Consider the following 20,386-nt stretch of genomic DNA (forward strand, 5'->3'; position numbering starts at 1 on the left):
TGTACAAGTGTCATAAATAATCTCAAATAGGCAGGAGGAATCGAATTCTGGCACCAAACCAAAATTCCGCTACGTAGATCACTCGGCCCCACAAGAACGCAGCATCATCTTTGCGAGAAAAGCAACACAATTTCTGAGCATTGTCTACTACCGCGTAATCATTGTTTGCCTCGGCTATAACTCCGTTTCTGTTAACTTTGCTTGCTTGCGTTTCCTATCTCATGCACGTGCACCCATTGCCTTTCTGTTGGTAAAGCATGCTCAAACTTTAGTATAAAATTGTCACATTTTTCACGCCGCATACGGCCCTTTCAATGCAATCGTACCAATTGAGCCGGAACGTCGGGAACGATCGCGCCTCGACCGAGCGGAGCGGTTGAAAGGGAACACCAGCTGACGCAGTAGTGCGTGAGGCGTTGAGTCAGGGCAGAGCGCATCACCAAGAAGCCATGTCACCCTCGCCGTCGCTCTCGCAAGCCTGTGTAATGCCGCGTTCCTTCTCGAGGCATGTTCGCGCCTGCTTTCTCACTGCGCCTCGGTAAGATTCAAGGAAAACTCACTAGTTTGTCCGCGAGAAGTTCGCTCTGCAACGTGCCATTACACATTCGGCCACCCCAAAATCTCAAGTTGGCCCACACCCAAATTACAATTACGCCCACGCCTACAGTAAGCTTCAGCATGCATTTTCTGAAGAGCCGTATGTATCTCTATTGGCATTCTCTTTTCAAGCGGAGCGTGTATTGCCTCACAAGCTTCGGTGTCGGTCTGGTCAAGCAAAAAGCCCAGCTGCTCCCATCGCAGAGCAGCTGCGTCAAAGGGCAGCCTCATGCGTTGACAGCTGCGCCGACGCCGGAGCGTGAGTCGCTGTCAAGGATTTCAGCTGCATAAGCACGCGCTCACGCCACGCCCGCAGCCAATCAGAGCCGTTTCGCTTCTTCCAGGGACGGAAAGGGCAGAAAACGGTGCCGCGCGCACTGCGCCGGCATTCTTTCCGTTCAGTTCATTATCAAAAAACGGGTGGCAAGGCCATCCATTCTGTATTACCCCGGGGAACTGGCAGCGTTGGACGAGCTGCGGCGGGAATTCGCATGCGAAAGGGCTCGCCGTGCTGAGGGAGCCGGAGCCGCAAGCAGTCCGACACCGTCACCTATGGGTTACTTAACCGTGACGAAATTCAGGTGCACGCAAGACAAGCTGCAACGACACTTCTGAGGCCTATTTGACAAACCAGCTGCTCGTGTGGCAGCGAGGGCTTGGCGCCGTAGCAGAATGTGTTATTAAAGGATGGTCTTAAATGGAAGCACGAAATCAAGAGAATGCAAGCCAGTGGTCGACGTCGTAAAAAATGTTACGGTGAAACTTTGTTGCCTGTCGCTGGATCTGCAGGAAAAATCAGTCGACGTTTGTTCCACCAGAGCGCTGATTGCAACCTTCACAGCAGTTCCATCATGCTTTTTTTTGTAATCTTGCAATTTCTAGGCTGAATCTACGGATTGACCAACCGGGATGGTGAACTATAGTTCCCATGATTGAGGGGCAGCGTACCTTTTGCTTTGTGGCCATGACGCAAAGTGTAGCTTAACTTGTCCATCTGCCCGAATATTCGCTTCTACAAACAGCAATCCAATTTTGATACAACAGCTTAGATTAAGCAAAAAAAGCAAGGAATCTCGTCGGCCACAGTTACGTCATCTTGTGTTCTTTCCAGCTGTTAAGACACGGCGTATTTGGTAGTTAAGTATGGCAGCTTGACAACACATCAGCTATTGTGCTCAACATGAGGGACATTACTAACAATTAAAAGGCCGTTTGGTTTACACATATGCTCTCTGTCTGTGTCAAGGCTCTCTGTGGGCACGGGTATTCCTGTAGCAACTCATATGGACCAAAAATCGTTTGTTCTCTTTGAATGTTTACTACGAGATTGTGCCAAAACTGGTGACTTATTGGAAACTTGTTTTACCTCTTGTTTTCCAGTTAGAACATACTGCACCTACTGGGTCAAGAAGAGCAATGTGAAGAATCGGCACTGGGCTTGTGACTTCATATTAAACCATTACTGCCGAAGCCCAGAAATCGTCATTAAGGATACAAAGGATTGTTGGCCTGAAGTAAATGCATAAAGATGAAAATGAACTACACCAATACCATCGACGACGATGTTCAATGTCAGCCAAAAGCCGAAAGCTAGTTGACAATTCACTTTCTTAAAGAATGGTGCGATGAAGGTGCTTATTTGTTGAAATGGGGACATCTCGGAAACGCTTCTTGCTTCACTGCGTAATTTGGAACAACACATCTGCAGCAGTCATTAACTTACAAGCTGAATCGCCATATGTGGGCTAACCTTAGAGGTCTTGCGCTATTTACTGGAAGACTTTAGGGAGCCCGCCTAAGTGTTTAGTGGGCTTTGAGACCGCTATCACGGAACGCAACTGCTATCCTCCTTTACCATCGCGGCAGGTTTGTAGCACTTAGCTACGTTTGGGTAGATGTCCAGTTTTGTCTTTGTTAATTACTCCTCTCCATCTTGCGGGCTTCCGCGGAGCTATTAAGCCAAACTGTTGCCTTTGCTTCTGAGTTGTCGATAAATTCGACTTCGCCTGCCATCTGCTAGCCGCCATGTTAGCTGAGGTGGTAGATCGGCTGCCCCGGAAACGCGGTGGTCTCAGGTTCGATTCCCTGACGAGGACAAATTTCTCCTCAACTACGAAGCTTTTCTTTCGAGGAACCCGTGTGGGTTTCCTTTGTAGCACTTAGCCACATTTGGGTGGATGTCTCATTTTCCCTTTATTAATTACTTTTCTCCACGTTGCGGGTTTCCGAAGAACTATTGCGCCAATCTAAACCTTCTGCCCTTGCGTCCCTAAACCTTCTGCCCTTGCGCATGGTATTAAATCATAAGCTGTTGCTAATAATATTCCGCCTCATAAATACGGAGCTAGGTATTGAAGGCTTTACACGTACTGGCCTCACTAATAATAATAACACAACGTTTTCCGTACATCAAAATTTTCTCCTTCCTAAAACTCCAATTAACTATGGGAAATTTACTCTCATGTTTTCAATTCGATTCGTCCGATATCGAATCATGTGCATTTGAAGCCTCCAAACGCAAAGCTAAGGCGTATTATATTAACTTTTTACCGGACTCCTAGTATATTTTGTGTGATGTAAACATTATTAAATATATTTGTATCGTACTGTTCCTAATTTTATTTTTAGTTTTTTATTTTATTCTGTCCCTGTCACTACTCTGCAGCATTGTTGGTTCCCCATGCTACCACCGCATAATCCTGTATTAAAACATTGGGTTTTTTTCCCGATGAAGACTTTACCGCGTTCCATGTTCCACACACTGCTACCACACTTTTGTACTCAAAGCTTTGTTTTTCTTTTCTTCTTCTTTCTATCCTGATTTTTTTGTTTTTGTTTTTGCTGAGAAACACAACCTTTGTATGATGTAGCCTGCTACTGCTGCCACAATTGTACAAACCCCCATTTGTTTCTTGTATAGGAGGTCCCCCGACAGTTCTTACTTTGGGACGTCCGATTGTTCAACTATACTTCACCTGTTCGTACTACAGTTTGTACTACTGATGAAAATAAATTCAACTTCAACTTCAAATCTGATTGCATGTATGCGCGACGGGAATGGTGTAGAGCTTTATGGAAGACACGCGGGCACCAGTGATTACTCTGGAACGTTCGATCGCTTGTGTATAAAAGCTGACGCGCTTGACCGGCAGATGAGATTTCGACGATCCGACGATCCCCTAGTGTGTTCGCTGCTATCGTTGGGCTTTAAGCATAGCCTGTTTTATGGGCACATGTTCGCGCCATAAAATTGAGTTCCGCCATTCACAGTATTGCTACTGTGTTCTTTACTGTCACTACGACGTGACAATATTGCACCTACTGGGCTAAGAAGAGCGATGTGACGAATCGGCACTCTGCTTGTGACTTTATAGTAGAACATTTATTGCCGTAGCCCGAGAATTTCTCGTAACGCTACAAATGATTGTTGGTCTTAAGGGAATGCATAAAGATAGAAATGAATTGTACAAGTACGATTGACGATGATTCATACAAGCAGAACAGCAGTTGTGCAGGAGCAGCGTAAACGTACATCCGGCGCCTAACTATGTCGTGATAATGGGACTAGGGTACACTTCCATTCTGATCGCAATTCCATGTGCGTCATCGTAGTGATTATTTGACAGCCGATTAAGCGCAAACCGAACACTAGCGCACGTGCAATATCACGTGCTTGTTAATCCACAGTTTTTCCTCAGTCAAGTAAGCCAGCTTCTTCCACTGCATTCATGGAGAAATTTCCTCTCCATGCTTGAGGTAGCGATGCCGGTGACTTCGCTGCAGATACCTTTGCCAAATATTTATTCATTAGTATACCCTAAAGGCCCTAACAGACATTACACAGGGGCGAACGACAGTGCAAAGAGGTTACGTTCAATTGGTAATCGTGAGTAATTAGAAAAGCACTAAATGTTCACGTGCAACATCAGCTTGAAGGATGCAATGCAATTAATATGTTACAAGGCAACATAAATTACAATAGTCCGCACAAAGTGGGAAACAAGATATATCGACAACTTTACGTTGGACAGGTGCTTCCATCTGTTAACAACTAAATGGCTATCGCGCGGCTAAGAGGTCGCTCGCCGTTTTGCTAAAATGGTAAGAGGGAAACTCTAAGTGAGCGTGAGTTAACATGGCTAGCAGTATAATACCATGGTTCAATCGTTGGATAATGAGATGAACTGGTTTGGTATGATATAATGAAAACGAAGAATTACTTGGTTAGATCCAGTGACTGTAGGAGAGTAGCCCTGCCAGCCATGGAGTTAATATCACTAACTCTAGAGAAAAACCTCCCCCATAGCACCCGTGTCTTGACCACAAGGGCGCCTCCGTATTGCTGCCCTGTGTAAACGCACTGGCAACAATGAAGAGATGCCATTGAGACGAGATGCGCAATCACAGATCTAGCGCCTCCCTCATTTTCGAAACGAAATCTCGTTCAAATGTCTAGAAACGCACCATTCAAGGCACAGTATACTTTACATCGAAATTTGAAAAATAGCCATTGGATCTTCCGGAAAGATATACGGAACGAACTTCACAAATTGTCCATACGTACGAGCTACGCATAAAGGCTTTCTATTGCTGAGAGTTCGAGTGTTCTTGCTTAGCAAAAATCAGCTATATGGCGGCACCTTTCCGGTTGCAGTTTTTGCGTCTATTTTTCCCTAAAGACATGGTACACCAAGTCTAAGATGCTATCCTTCGCTTCTCGATTGTAGGTAGCTTAAATGAAAATTTTATGTCAGTTGTAGTATAGAAATGTGAATATCTTGCCCTGATAAAACGAGCGGCCTTATCTTCAATTCCATGAATTTTGTAAATTCAATTTAGCCGACATGTTCTACATAAGTGTGGCTTATTTTATTTTCGCGAGAAATAAGGGCATGTATGTATGTATGTATGTATGTATGTATGTATGTATGTATGTATGTATGTATGTATGTATGTATGTATGTATGTATGTATGTATGTATGTATGTATGTATGTATGTATGTATGTATGTATGTATGTATGTATGTATGTATGTATGTAGTTTAGCCTGTATACGCGTGACCCCACACGTATTATTTTATTTAGTAAGCGAATGATACCTTTAATTTATACATCCGAAGAAACCAATCACCTTACTTCCCACAGCTGTCTCATAATTTTCTATAGCCATCGATGCTTCGCATTTTGACTGAAACTGCAACTATTTTTTGATGTAGTGGAAATGTTGGTATTTCAACGTAGACCCATATTATAAAGCAAAGTAATTTGAACTAAGAAATATAGGAATTTAGGCAGCCAAACGCGCGCATTAGAAATAAGATCATAGAATATTGATTTTCTTGTGGTTTCCACGAAAGATCAAATCACCATTGTCATAGTGCATTTCTTTCTATATATATTCCTTCAATAATTTCGCATTTTATTCAAGTAAGCCTACCGCCACGTGGAATAATATTAGAAAGTGGTGTCACCGAGTTATATCGATAATTTTCTCTTTTATCAATACCATTGGACATATTGCCAGGTTGCCCGCTTTAAAACACCACGCTGATCAATATTAATATGGCAAGCGTAGCAAGAAAGAGAAACACCAACAGCATCCATCGCTACACGTGAAGCCCGAATGCGCTTGACAGACCTGCATGCGCACGAACTCCTACGGAGGAACTGCCTTACCAATGGGAAGCCACCGCGTGCAGCTTGATCAAGGCAGGTCGAAGCTGGCGTTGAAAGACAGTGGCACGCGGCAGATGAGATCTTCGACTGCCTTTGCTGCACAGAGGAGTGAGTGCTCTTTCGTTCTAGCCACTTGTTGGTCCTATATAAATAGATTGTTTCTGTAAACAGTGTTGGCTAAAGTCACGACATAGCTGGTGGAGGTGCTGTGCATCGTTCGGAGCGCCACACATACGCAGGCCAGCGCAGTCGTGTCCTTTGGCGATTGAAAACCATGGAGCTCACACCTGTGCACGAATGGGCAAATTGGTGGGCAGAATTCAAACCTATACTCTACGGAACAACAGAGGCAGCTGACACTGCCACCATGACCAGTCCCGTTACGCCGGTGTAACTCCCCTTAAGCCGATCTATCGCAACACGGGGTCTTCCAAGGGGGCTCTTTCGAATACACCGAAGTCTGATTGGGCCGTTTCAAGAAAATGGCAAGGAAGTTCAAACTGAGAGAAGAATGCAAGCTGCGCAATGCGAACTTTGCTTCAAAGGTCATTGCGCGAACGTGGCATGACAAGCAGGAGCCCTCTTTGTCCTATTGAGAAGAATATCTGCGGCAGCTGCAGTTCACATATGGTAGTAACGATATGGTAGTAACATGTCCAGATGCAGATGTCGTCGGCGTAGATTAAGACTCTATCTGTTTCCGGTAGGGATTCGGCCAGCCGAAGAAGCGCGAGGTTGAAAAGAATAGGGCTCAAAACACCGCCTTGGGGAACGCCTCGGCATGTGTAGTGGTCGGTAGTCGGACCATCGTCGGTACTTACGAACAAGGACCTTTGTCTCAAGTAGTTTCTGATCCACTGATATACTCGCCCTCCTAGTTCAATTGTCAATAGTGCGTCTAGAAAGGTTTGATGGGAAACGTTGTCGTAAGCGCCTTTCACGTCAAGAAAGAGTGCTACTGATAGTCGCTTCCGAGATTTTTGTTGTTCTACAGACGACATTAGATCGATGACACTGTCAATCGATGAACGACCGTGTTGAAATCCCGCCAGAGAGTCAGGGTAAATTTTGTGGTGTTCAAGGTACCATTCGAGACGCATGAGGATCATACGTTCCATGAGCTTCCAGACGCAGCTGGCAAGTGCTATAGGCCGATACCATGCCAGTTCGAGCGGTGACTTTCCTGCTTTTAGAAGCGGTACCAGGCGGCTGCGTTTCCATTCCTGTGGGACGACACCACCTTGTCATGGACTATTAAAAAGGCTGAGGAGTTCTCTTCGTGCTTCTCGACCTAGGTGGCACAAAGCAGCATATGTTATGCCATTTGGCCCTGGTGAAGACGAACACCTGCAGAGCGCCATAGCAGATCCTAACGCTTCTATAGGGAATGGAGCGTCCATACTTGCAGCTCGTGGGCCAGGGATGTTGCCTAAAACCATTTCAGGGACTAAAACTGTGCCGCCGGCGACTTTCGCACAAAATTCCTCTGCGACGTCTATCTCGCGGCGGTATTGATAGAGAGCAAGGACGTTAAAAGGGTGTCCTTGCTGGGGACTTGAGCAAAGACCCCGTAGGGTACGCCACAGACTGGACAATGGCTTGCGGGAGTCTAGTGTGTAGCAATCATCATTTCCATCTTTGATCCACCAGCTTCTTTTGCATGCGCCAAGCTTCTCTGAGTTCAAGAAATGACTTTGTGCGCCTGTACCTCCTTTCAGCTCGGCGATGTAGTGCACGAAGCCTTTCCAATTCAATGTCATTCTCTGTACGCTTTGATGAATGGGTGAAGCAGCGTGTGCAATCTTGCACAGAGTCTGTAATTATGTCTTCTAAACTGCGTGCGATATGTGCCTTGCATGTGTCTTTTACACAATCTTGAAACACTGACCAGTCGATATGGCGATAGACAACCTGTAATGCGGCGTCTAGTCCATCGATTCTCACATAGGTCGGAATATGATGACTTCCATGGGTTTCACTATCAGTGAACCACTGCACGATCAAAGTCAGGCAACCTGACACCAATGTCAAGTCAAGGCAGCTGCTGGACGTAGTTCCTCGCAGAAATGTCGGGCTTCTCTGCAGACAGAGGTTGTGGCCTGATGCAAAGGGTATTAGTGACCTGCCCCTCGAATTAATCCTGGAGCTTCCCCATATATGGTGGTGTGCGTTGAAGTCCCCTGTTATTATCCAAGGACCGGGAGTAGCAGCCATAATATCCTCCAGTCTTTTTCTATCAAACTGACTTGTTGGGAAAAGGCAGACACCAATAAGAGTAAAAGACAGCTCCTTTTTTTTCACAGTAACACAGACGTATTGGTTACCTTCGTGTGGCGCTACGTGTTGGGAAAATACGTAAGGTCCTTGCGAATGTAAACCAGAACCTTACAACTACGGACAGATGTGTTTGAAATAAAAGATTCATATCCTGGTAGTCTTATGGAGGCTGAGAAGTTCGGATAGGAAAATGGTTTTCAAATACGAACTGTCGAAAATCCGAAATACGTGACCTCAGGCTTCTCGCATTCCATTAGAATATGGAGGCACTTCTGACATCATCCCGGAACGATCGCTGTTGTTGTCGATGAGCCACGGTTCTGCTGTAGAAGTTCTCAAGAAGGGGACTTCGGAAGGTTCATCAGAACCGGACTGATGGCATCCAGCAATTGCAATGCAGATGGAGCTGTTGGTGTCTGTAGCTTGTCCAGAAGTACACAAATAGCACTCACCAGAGAGCTGATCATAAGAAAAATTTGTTGATCTTGGTCCGCCAATTTATGTGGAACAGACGAAGTGTCCCCTGCTGTAGAAGCATCATTTCACTCAGTAGGGGCATGTAGCCTCGGAAGTGCAGGCTATGCGTCAGCAGCCGTGCTGTCCGATGCCCCTTTGTCACTTGAGCTGACTGCGTTTGGCCTGGCCGGAAGACTGGGTGATAATATACGTGTGTGGCGTTCTGCAGAGGTTTTGGAGGCTCTTGATCGACGTCGGCTACGTGATCGTCGTCGCTTAATAGATGTTGCTGCTTCTCGGTAAGACGAGTGGTCTCTAACCGTTTTCTTCAATATTTGCATTTCCTTTCGAATCAAAGGGGATTCCTTCGAAGATGCATCGTGAGGGCCGCTGCACTTTGTGCACTTCAGCACACTGGCCTCGCACGTGTTTGTGCTGTAGGGCCCAGTGCAGCGAGAACAGACGGTAGTCTTATTGCACACACTACTCACATGGCCAAGCTTCATGCACCTCCAGCACTGCAGCGGTTTTGGTATAAATGTGCGAACTGCGTGTTGGAAGTGGCCCACTTTTAGATGCTATGGGAGGGATTCACCCTTAAGTATGATCTTCACACACCGTGACGTGCCGAGACGAAACGCGTTTGTGATGATGGTGTTTTCCGTAGCTGGCTGGATTAAGATTGACAGATCGGAGTCGACAATGGTCTCGCCAAGATCGTAAATTACGCCAGTACGGACTTGTTTTCCCAGCGGAATATGAGGTCGGACTTTCATCCCGCCAAGGCCCGTGACCTTGCGCAAAGAATCTAACGCAGCCGCGTGTTCTACGTCACTCGCTAGCACGTTCTTACGGGTGTTCACTCTGATGTCCTTGATTTCATTTGGAACCAGCGCCTCTAGATGTGTAGACACGGCTTGCATGTTTAGACGTCTCAGGTTATCAGTGGCGAGAACTGGCGAGAACAGGATGGTGAGCTCAACGGTATACAGCGAAGATCTCACGGTGGACTCACTCGAATTCGATGATGCGCTGAGAAATCTTCGCATTGCTTTACGACTCCGCACCAGCTCGAAGGTGTCGTCACAAGAATCTTCACTGCTGACATAGTACTACTGCATGGTGTCGTTGCTGTCAGTGTCTCTCTCGGTGCCGTTGCGCTTCCTGGAGGCAGCCACCGCGGGCACTGCCGAGTCCGGCGGACGCGCGTGAGACTCCATCTCCATCGCAATTAAGGAGGAAATAGCAGTTCACTGGCAAACTCTAAGAAATTCACAAAATGAGTAGAGCAGGAAGATCCGGCGTTTTGCCTGAAAGACACTTCGTCTTCCCAGTAACGATGAAAATGACGCTCCAGCGATGGGCCTGGCAATATCGCCGCGACGTAATCGCCGCAACAGCACATATCTTTTCAGTGGGTACTGGGAATAATCTGGACACGCTGCAGGAACTCCGCAGGTCTGTAGTGACGAAATAACTACGCAAACTGCAGTCTCTGGACACTCGAGCCAAACTGGCTCTAGTGGATCAGCTCAGAAACAAAGTGAGGCAGGCCATGCGGAAACCACAGTGCTAGCCACCATTGGCGTTACTGACACCAACACGCCGTGAGGTGTTCAGGTAATCCGCGTTCACAGTGCGCCCATTATACACAGTGCGCCCATTATGCACCGCGGGTCCATCGTTATCTGTGCGCCCATCGCGATGCCAAGAAGTCGCGCACTGCCAACAAATTAGTCCCGCGTAGCGGGATGCCAATTGTATTCCTTTGCGTTTTTACTGTGGAGAGGCTAATAATCTGTACTGGTTTCGTCCATAATCCCCAAGCTAGTCTCAAAGGATTTCCCATGAATGCTCCGAAGGACGAAGGGTCATCCGAGATCGAAGAGTACTTACGTAGGAGTCAGAGCTGCAGCATACGAAGTATGCTGAAGCTCCGACGTGAGGTGCAAAGTTCTTCCACCGCGGTACTAGCGTTAGACGATTTATTCGTTTTATACATGTTTATTTATTTTGTACTGTAAAATAGGGAGCAGTGGGGCTGTGGCTAGGAGAGAGACAACGACGACGAGAAAGAACAACCTTGTTTCGGTGCTCGGTCGGCTACACTACCTCTCGCTGCTCCAACGTTCTAGTCGCGAACGCTTACTGTTCAAAGTGCTTCGCGACATTTGGTGGAAGGTGCTGGACTTATTGCCATCCTGGAACTCCGAAGCCGCACGATCCCTGTCACATCTCCCATGCCTGAGGAGACTAGCCCTACCGCGCCACCCATGGCACCGCCTCCAGTCTTCTGTCCTGGTGCGCCACGCCAACGGGATCCTCCCATATTCAATGGAACTGACGATCATGACGTCGAGGACTGGCTGTCGTCATACAACCGAGTGAGTGCCCACAACAAATGGTCTGAAGCTGACAAGCTTGGCTACGTCCCATTCTACCTTGCCGGGGTCGCCCATCTTTGGTTCCGCAACCATGAGGCTGACTTTTCCACCTGGTCAGCATTCCGAACGGCACTTCAAGAAGTATTCGGTCGCCCTGCTGTGCGCAAACTTCGGGCTGAACAACAGCTTCGCTGTCGTGCCCAACAAAAGGGCGAAACTTTTACGAGCTACATTGAAGATGTAGTTGACATCTGCCGGCGTATAGACCCAGATATGACCGAAGATAACAAGGTCAAGAACATCTTGAAAGGCATAGAAGACGACGCCTTCCAGATGCTCTTGGCAAGGAATCCTCAGACGGTCAACGACATCATAACGCTTTGCCAGAGCTATGAGGAGCTGCGCAAACAGCGGCTTTCTACGCGCCGAGCTCTCGCTCCGGACGTCGCGCTTTCAGCTCTGAGTGATGGTGTCACTTCTACTCCTTGCAGTTCAGAAATTTTCGACAGAATCAAGTAATTTGTACGAGAAGAAGTGGCGCGTCAACTCTCTCTTTTGCCAGTCACTCCAGCCTCAGAGCCGCGCTTGTCTCCAGATCTCCGTCACCTGATACAAGAACAAGTCGCTAACGCAGTACAACTTGCTCATCCACCGCCTCCTACGCCTGTGCCACTTACGTACGCTGCCGTTGTCGCTAATCCAAGGCCTCCTTCTGCAGGTAATCAATCCAGACTTACCAGCGCCTTTCCCTCACCTCCGCAAGCAGCTGCAACATATTCTCCTGCCCCCCCAGGCAGCTACTGGCCGCCACAGCAGCCCGTGCGCCCACCTCGCCAATATTTCCAATAGTCTACGCCCGCTGTTCTCAATCCATGGCGCACCCATGACAATCGGCCTATCTGTTATTCGTGTGGCCTACCTGGGCATGTAGCACGGCTTTGCCGCCGGCGTGGATGGTATCCTTCGGATTCTCCGCGAGCGCAAAGCAACGGTTTCGACTCTCCGTCCCGTTCTGCTCCTGCCGCTCAGCCCTTCGAAGCCTCGTCTCCTCTTTCCCGACCCTTCAATACCCGTCGGTCTCCGTCTCCCCGTCGGCGTTCTCTGTCGCCTCTTATCCGTTGTCCTGAAGCTATCCGAGAGGAGAACTAAGGACCGCAGTTCCGGAGGCAAGAACTGCGATCTCAGCGAACTCCTCAAGCCCTCATTTATTTCCTGCGAACGTCCTCGAAGTTTATGCAGAAGACATTGCCGTTCATGCGCTTGTAGACACGGGAGCAGCAATATCAGTGATTTCGGACCAGCTTCGTCTTACCCTTAGAAAAGTCGCGACGACTTATTCAGCCATTTCATTACGTACAGCAAGCGCTGCGCCGATTGAACCCTTAGGGAAGTGTACAGTGCGTGTTGTTATAAGCGGCGCTTTATACCATATTGAGTTCGTTGTTCTGCCTCGCTGCTCCCATGCCATGATTTTAGGCTGGGACTTTCTGTCCTCTCATCATGCCGTTATCGATTGTGGCCGTGCTGAACTCGCGCTGTCGCCATTCGGCACCAGCGTTTTTGAAGATACTGATGACAATTCCAGTCGTGTGTTCGTCACCGCCGACACCGAGATTCCTCCATACTCTACCGCACTTGTACCCGTTTCCTGCGTTGGGCTTTCCGACTCCACAGTTCTTTTCACGCCATCTAAGCTTGTTGCTCGCCGCCATCCTTTCTTGCTTCATTTTGCCCTTCTTGCCATTCGACAAGGTTCGAGCGCACTTTATGTATCCAACCTGTTTCCTTGCCCTGCTAGGCTGCTCCACAATGAGTGTCCTGGTTACGCCGACGAAATCGAACCAAGCTTCCTTTACGATGTGCCTGACGACCCGGCTGCTCCTCCGGTTGACGCTCTGGCCCTTCAAGTTTCTCCTCCCACGCCGCCATGTGACCCAACATTTTACCAGAGTATTGATCCCAACCTCACTCCAGCGCAGCACGCCCAGATCGTCCATCTTCTACACCGCTTTCGCACGTCATTCGACCTACAACAATCTCGCTTTGGCCGTACTTCCGCTGTTGTCCATCACATCGACACCGGCAAACATGCGCATTTACGCCACAGCCCGTATCGTGTATCCGCCACGGAGCGTAGCGTGATCGCTGAGCAAGTTGCAGACATGCTCCAACGCGGTGGCATACAACCTTCGCACAGTCCCTGGGCTTCTCCTGTAGTGCTGGTAAAAAAGAAAGATGGCACAATTCGCTTTTGCGTGGACTACCGGCGACTGAATAAGATCACACGCAAGGACGTTTATCCGCTACCCCGTATTGACGACGCGCTAGACTGCCTCCAAGGCGCTGAATTCTACTCATCCTTAGACTTACGATCCGGGTACTGGCAAGTGCCAGTGGCTGAGTCAGACCGTCCGAAAACGGCCTTCATCACACCTGACGGTTTATTCGAATTCACCGTGATGCCATTTGGCCTGTGTAATGCGCCTGCCACATTTGAAAGAATGATGGACCACATCTTGCGCGGCCTCAAATGGCAGATATGCCTGTGTTATCTGGACGACATCGTTATCTTTTTACCGGACTTCCCTTCCCACTTACTTCGACTTGAACGCGTCCTAAAGTGCATCGCCGATGCTGGCCTCCAGCTTAACTTGAAGAAGTGTCACTTCGCTGCCCGGCAGCTGGTCATCCTCGGCCATGTCGTGTCGAAAGAAGGTGTACTTCCTGATCCAGCGAAACTACAAGCTGTTGCCCAGTTTCCCCGACCAACGACTTTGAAAGAACTGCGCAGCTTCATTGGATTAGCGTCATACTTTCGCCATTTCATCCGCAATTTCGCCACTATAATAGCACCTTTAACGCAGCTTCTTCATGGTGGCCACAACCTTTCAACCTGGTCACCGGATTGCGATGCCGCCTTCACAAAGCTGCGTCGTCTCTTGACGTCACCACCAATCCTGCGCCATTTCGACCCCAGTGCTCCAACTGAAATACACACGGATGCCAGTGGCGTTGGCCTTGGGGCCGTTCCCGCTCAGAGAAAGGCTGGCTTCGATGAGTACGTCGTTGCCTTCGCCAGTCGTGCACTCACTAAACCTGAATTGAACTGTTCTCTCACAGAAAAGGAGTGCCTGGCTATAATTTGGGCCATAACCAAATTCCGTCATTATCTTTATGGCCGCCCGTTTGATGTCATAACTGATCACCATTCGCTGTGCTGGCTGTCATCCTTAAAAGAACCGTCCAGTCGTCTTGCTCGATGGGCCCTTCGACTGCAGGAGTATGACATTCGCGTACTGTATCGTTCTGGCCGAAAACATTCGGATGCGGATGCCTTGTCTCGTTCGCCACTAACAGACGAGGCTAGCTTCCCGAACGCCTCATTGTCCGGGTCTTCCCTTGCTGCCACGGACATTCTTCTGGAGCAGAAGAAAGACCCATGGATTGTGTCCATGCTGCGTTTTTTGTCCAGCCCATCGACACCCACTAACAATCGCGCATTACGTCGCCAAGCGCATCACTTCTCCATTCGCGACGGGCTCCTGTACCGTCGCAACTACCTCCCGGACGGCCGCAAATGGTTGCTTGTCATCCCGCGACACCTGCGTTCCGATATTTGCGCAGCGTTCCACGACGATCCCCAATGCGCGCATGCAGGGGTACTGCGGACATACGCGCGTCTACGCCTTCGTTACTACTGGCGGGGGATGTATCGATTCATCCATCATTATGTCCGCTCCTGTTTGGTTTGCCAACGCCGTAAAGATCCCCCTCGTCGTTCAACCACCCCATTGCAGCCTTTGCCTTGCCCAGCACGTGCTTTTGATCGAGTCGGCATCGACATTTATGGACCTCTGCCAACCACATCCGATGACAATCGCTGGGTAATCGTGGCCATCGACCATCTTACGCACTATGCGGAAACTTCCCCTTTGTCCAGCGCTTCTGCACGTGACGTCGCCTGGTTTCTCCTGCGCCACATCATCCTTCGCCACGGAGCTCCCAGGGAATTACTCAGTGACAGAGGCCGCGTCTTCCTGTCCGACGTCATCGAGGCTCTCCTCAAAGAATGCCGCATCATTCATCGCACCACTACTGCGTATCATCCGCAGACTAATGGCATGACCGAGAGCTTTAATCGCACTCTTGGTGACATGGTGGCCATGTACGTTGCATCCGACCAAACCAAATGGGACCACGTGCTACCTTTTCTGACCTACGCTTACAGCACCGCCACGCAGACTACCACGGGATTTTCGCCCTTCTTTCTCCTGTACGGACGCGCACCTTTTTCCACAATGGATACTATCCTTCCGTACCGCCCTGACTCCACGGAAACAACTACTCTATCCGAAGCTGCTGCACACGCAGAAGAGTGTCGCAAGCTTTCCCGTATATTTACGTCAGAAGACCAGCAACGCCAGAAGCACCATCGAGAAAGTTCCAATGCTCCTGTATCCTATGCTCCTGGCTCGCTAGTGTGGCTTTGGGTTCCAGCCTCTACCACTGGACTTTCACCGAAACTCGCGTCGAAGTACCAAGGCCCATACCGCGTGATCAAACAAACCTCTCCAGTCAACTATATTGTGGAACCCCTCGAGCTACCTTCGGATCACCGCCGTCGTGGCCGCGAAATTGTGCATGCCCAGCGTCTCAAGCCCTACTATGATCCGCCTGTGCTTTCCTACCCGTAGGTCACCGGGACGGCTTCCTTTTCCGCGGGGGAGATAACTGTACTGTAAAATATGGAGCAGTGGGGCTGTGGCTAGGAGAGAGACAACGACGCCGAGAAAGAACAACCTTGTTTCTGTGCTCGGTCGGCTACACTACCTCTCGTTGCTCCAACGTTCTAGTCGCGAACGCTTACTGTTCAAAGTGCTTCGCGACATTTTATTTGTTTACTTATTTATTTATTCAGTGATTTATCGAATTACTTTCCAGGTCTCAAGTCACAATATAAAGTAGTGGTATGCCCACTGATCCGAAACATGCGCCGCAATAAAGTTTTATAACACAGTGTTTCTTACGGCTGTTTTGAAGCATCCGTTGTCCGAAATAGTGGCTATGGAAGCAGGCAGGCGGTTCCTATTTAGGCTTGTGCTTGCAACAAAGGAATACTGGAACAGCTTTGGTCCGACACGATGGTACACCAGCTTTAAGGTTCGGATCAAAACACGATTAAATGCGTCAACGTACGTGTTACAATGGAGTTGAAATGACACATTTCACACCTAACAAATTACATGTTGTGGATTACTTTTAGGTAATTAAATTTTTGGTAATTTTCTATTCTTGCACTTTACGAATTTCATTGATTACCTCGGTAATGCTGTAATTTAAACTGCTTATAATGTCGTTTAGGCAGTTACACTACTGAATAGATGGACTGAAACAGCTGACGCAGCTTCGAGAACCCGAGTTTTTTGGGAACTACAGCACAGTGCCCGAAGTAGTGCCACGATGCGCATGTACAGACATGCAAACCCGGGAGCATAGTCTTTGCTTCCTCATGCTGATGGCTGCACCAAATATTGGTCGACAAACTGAACCAGTTTGTCGACCAAACTGTTTCTATGCCGATGGACACTGAAGGGCTTATTGCCAATAAATTACATACTCCCAGAGTTGGGAAGGCGCGGCGCTTCATAGAGGAGCAAGATGATAGGTAACAACAATATTCTGTGCACGTTGTCCGTACGTTAGAACGCCGCTCTACTCCCGAGCACACACATCCAGAAAGTTGTGTCACTGCTGATTTCTTCTTCAGAAAATCGAGGTGACCGACAAAGTTTTTGAAAACAATGGTTTGTAAAAGTACGACGTGTGAATGGCTGCAGGGGACGCAGTGAAGTATCAAGCGAGTTCCTCCTGTTCATTGAATCTGTATAAGATGGTTAAGAGCTAGGAGGAAAGTAAAGTGCATTAAATCCATTACATTTCAGTAGCTCGTCAATTATTTCCTAGGGCAGTAGTTCGTAACGGAAATCAATTGCATGTTGAATGAAGTACCTCCATTTGCAAGTAGTTGCTTTCTCCTGTAACCCATAGAAGTTTGACGAAAATGGCGCAATTGTACGCATTTGCGTGGGATGAGAGTTAAAGTAGATTAAGGGTAAGGTTTAGGACGTTTGCACTGGCGTAAAGAGGATACTTGGGCAAGATGAAACGAGCAGCGAGATTTTGAACACTTTGAATTGTATGTGTTACACTAGTTTGTGAAAGATCCGAAATTATTGAAGCATACTTTAGTTCAGAGGCAACAAGTGTCTTGCAGAAGATTAGTTTAATTTCGCTCGGTAGAGTTTTAAACCTATGGCGTAGTACTCTAATGCACGATCGGCATTGTTAACCACGTAGTCAAAATGTTCGCTTCATGTAAGTTTATTGTAGCTCAAGTTACTTCTATGAGTCAACAAACTCTAACCTGGTACCACTTATGTCATAAAGAAGCGCGTTCTTATGATTGTTTAGACGACGAGATGCATGCGTAGATTTATATCGGTAATATTTAGATTCATGCGCCGCGTATAAAGCACGAAAAAATTCTGTGAAGATTACTTTGTAGTTAACAAGAGCCATCGCAGCTAAACATTTTGTGGCGGATTACACAATCTCCCTAAAATTTTTGAAGAAAATTGAACACTCTCAGGGAAGTCGTCACTAAAAATAAAAAAATAGCATTGGCCCAAGAACAAATCCATGTGGAGTCCCAAAGGTTACTGGAGAACAGCACGACAAATAATTCTATGGGATTACGTTACCTGGGTGACCTTGTAGAAAAATGTCAATAAAATAAATAGCGTTTGGTGAAGCTGCTGCTCATTAAGCTTTAGAGCATGCAAACCGTGGGAAAAAGTGTGAAACGCTTTAGAGAAGTTCAGGGAAAAAGCAGTCGGTACCGAAACCACAACCGGCATTAGCAGTATGTCGTTAGTGAAATATTGTAGATAAGTTATCGATACGATATGAGTGGCCGGCTCTACAGCGTCCTAGGCGGTCCAATATATGCACATACACATACAGATGCACTTAGGCAGAGCCTCTATGGAGTCATGGCATACTACATACATACGCATAGATAACACTTTGCAAAAGCTGGACTTAAAAGAGCAATAATAAAAATACACCGAAAAAGAAAGAAGAAAGGCAAGATCTGCTCGTGTCCATAGAAAAGCACGGTCACTACAAGGTCCCAATAGACGCATGACGTCTCGCGCGCATAGTCACATAACGTAATAGTAATATTCTTCTCAGTCGCATAGATTTTAACTTTTTTTCGTTAGATAGAAAGGATCGAAGAGGCGGTGGTGTGCTTACTGCAACTTGTAAGGATGGCATTGCTTTACCTATTCTTTTTAACTCATTTCTCGAAAGTGTGTTTGTGTCCCTGAGGCTTGGTTCCACTCATCTAATTGCCGGTGTTTTTTTTTATCGCCCCCCGGATATGAATGCGTTGTTGAAATATCCGGGTGGTTGCCTAATTTGGTTCTTATAATCTTCGGAGATTTCAAGTACCCAATATTCAATGGTCTACACTTTCTGTTTCAGCCAACAATACCCAGGCACAGGAACGTCTTGATTCTTGCCTTGATTTTTTGGTGTGCCAGCTTATCGAAAAACCAACACGTTGCTCGGCCACATGCGCAAACATTCGGGAGCTAATTTTAACTACTCATTCCGACCTGTTTACTGACATAGTCCATCTCGACGGTCTTTCTGATCATGAGATAATTAGTGGAAGCTTAACTTCTTCACTTAAAGGGAAGCCGAAACTGTTTTCAAATTGCATGAATTGCTGGGATTGGGAAGAACAGACCTACTAATTTATGGTTCGGAAATGTTTTTTTTTCTACGTTTTGTTAACGTAAGGGGCGGAAATTGCTGTCTAAATCGTCCTCCCCCCCCCCCCCCCCGCGGACACGCCCCCGTCGCTTCCCGGAGTGCCGGGTGAGGAAGCAGCCGGAGGAGCAAACCGGCAAGAGCGACATCATTCCCGGGGAGCGTGCCGGCGGACCGGCTTACTGACATGCGCTGGCGTGTTTCTTTCCGTCCTGCGCTGGACTAGACGACGCTGCGAGAGATCTGCCGCCGCTGATGTTTGCTTTCTTTTGCGATTTGTGTGAACTGTGTTTCTTTTCTGTGATGCGTGAGTGCCTACAGCCAAGGGCGCCCAAGATGGCCTCGTTCTGTGCAGCATTCGGCTTTGCGAACACAGGCGGGCGAGACGATGTGGTGTTTAACATGTTCCCGAAGGACAAGAAGCTTGCAGCGCAGTGGATCCGTGCGGTGAGCAGAGAGAATTTCGTGCCGACGAAATCAACTGTGCTGTGCTCGAACGATTTTTGCAACAGTGATTATCATCGGAGCTTGACAACGATGCGGGCAATTCGTATTCCAATTCCGGTGTTTGTAGCTATGAACGTCTGGTAAAAATTTGCAGCTATGAACGTCTCGCAACTAAGTTTTAGCGTAGCCGGATAGCCTTACGACCGATGCGGAAACGTGTTGTTGCTAGCGCTGCTAGGCTTGCCTAGCGACATTCCACGTGCGGCTGCAGTTACCGTAAGGTCACCGTGTTTACCACACGGCCGTGCTAAAACTTCCTAATATCTGTATGTCAGCACTAGCATGCAGGACGCATACCGATTCTTGATCGAGCCACAATCGCAAAGTCATCGAACGATAGTCTGAATATTGCACATATAATCCCCCTGGCCAGCTCGACCTGGATGTGTATGATAAACAACTTCCATGACTGTACCTCGCCGCACTGTGTGTGCGCGCTTTGAAACGTGATACTTATGTTCGCGATCGTGTTTCACACGCAAAAACCACCGAACTTTAGACAAGCAGAGGCAAGGTGCTTTTCATCGCGGAATCGCACTCGTGTTTACAATCTAATGAGAAGTTAGTGCTTCGGCATTCTTACAGCAGCTAGTTCCCAGTGACAATTTAGCGCGTTTTTTCTCCTGTTATTGCGACATGCAGCTACATG

This window comes from Dermacentor variabilis, unplaced genomic scaffold, assembly GCF_050947875.1.
Source record: "Dermacentor variabilis isolate Ectoservices unplaced genomic scaffold, ASM5094787v1 scaffold_17, whole genome shotgun sequence".
NCBI lineage: Eukaryota > Metazoa > Arthropoda > Arachnida > Ixodida > Ixodidae > Dermacentor > Dermacentor variabilis.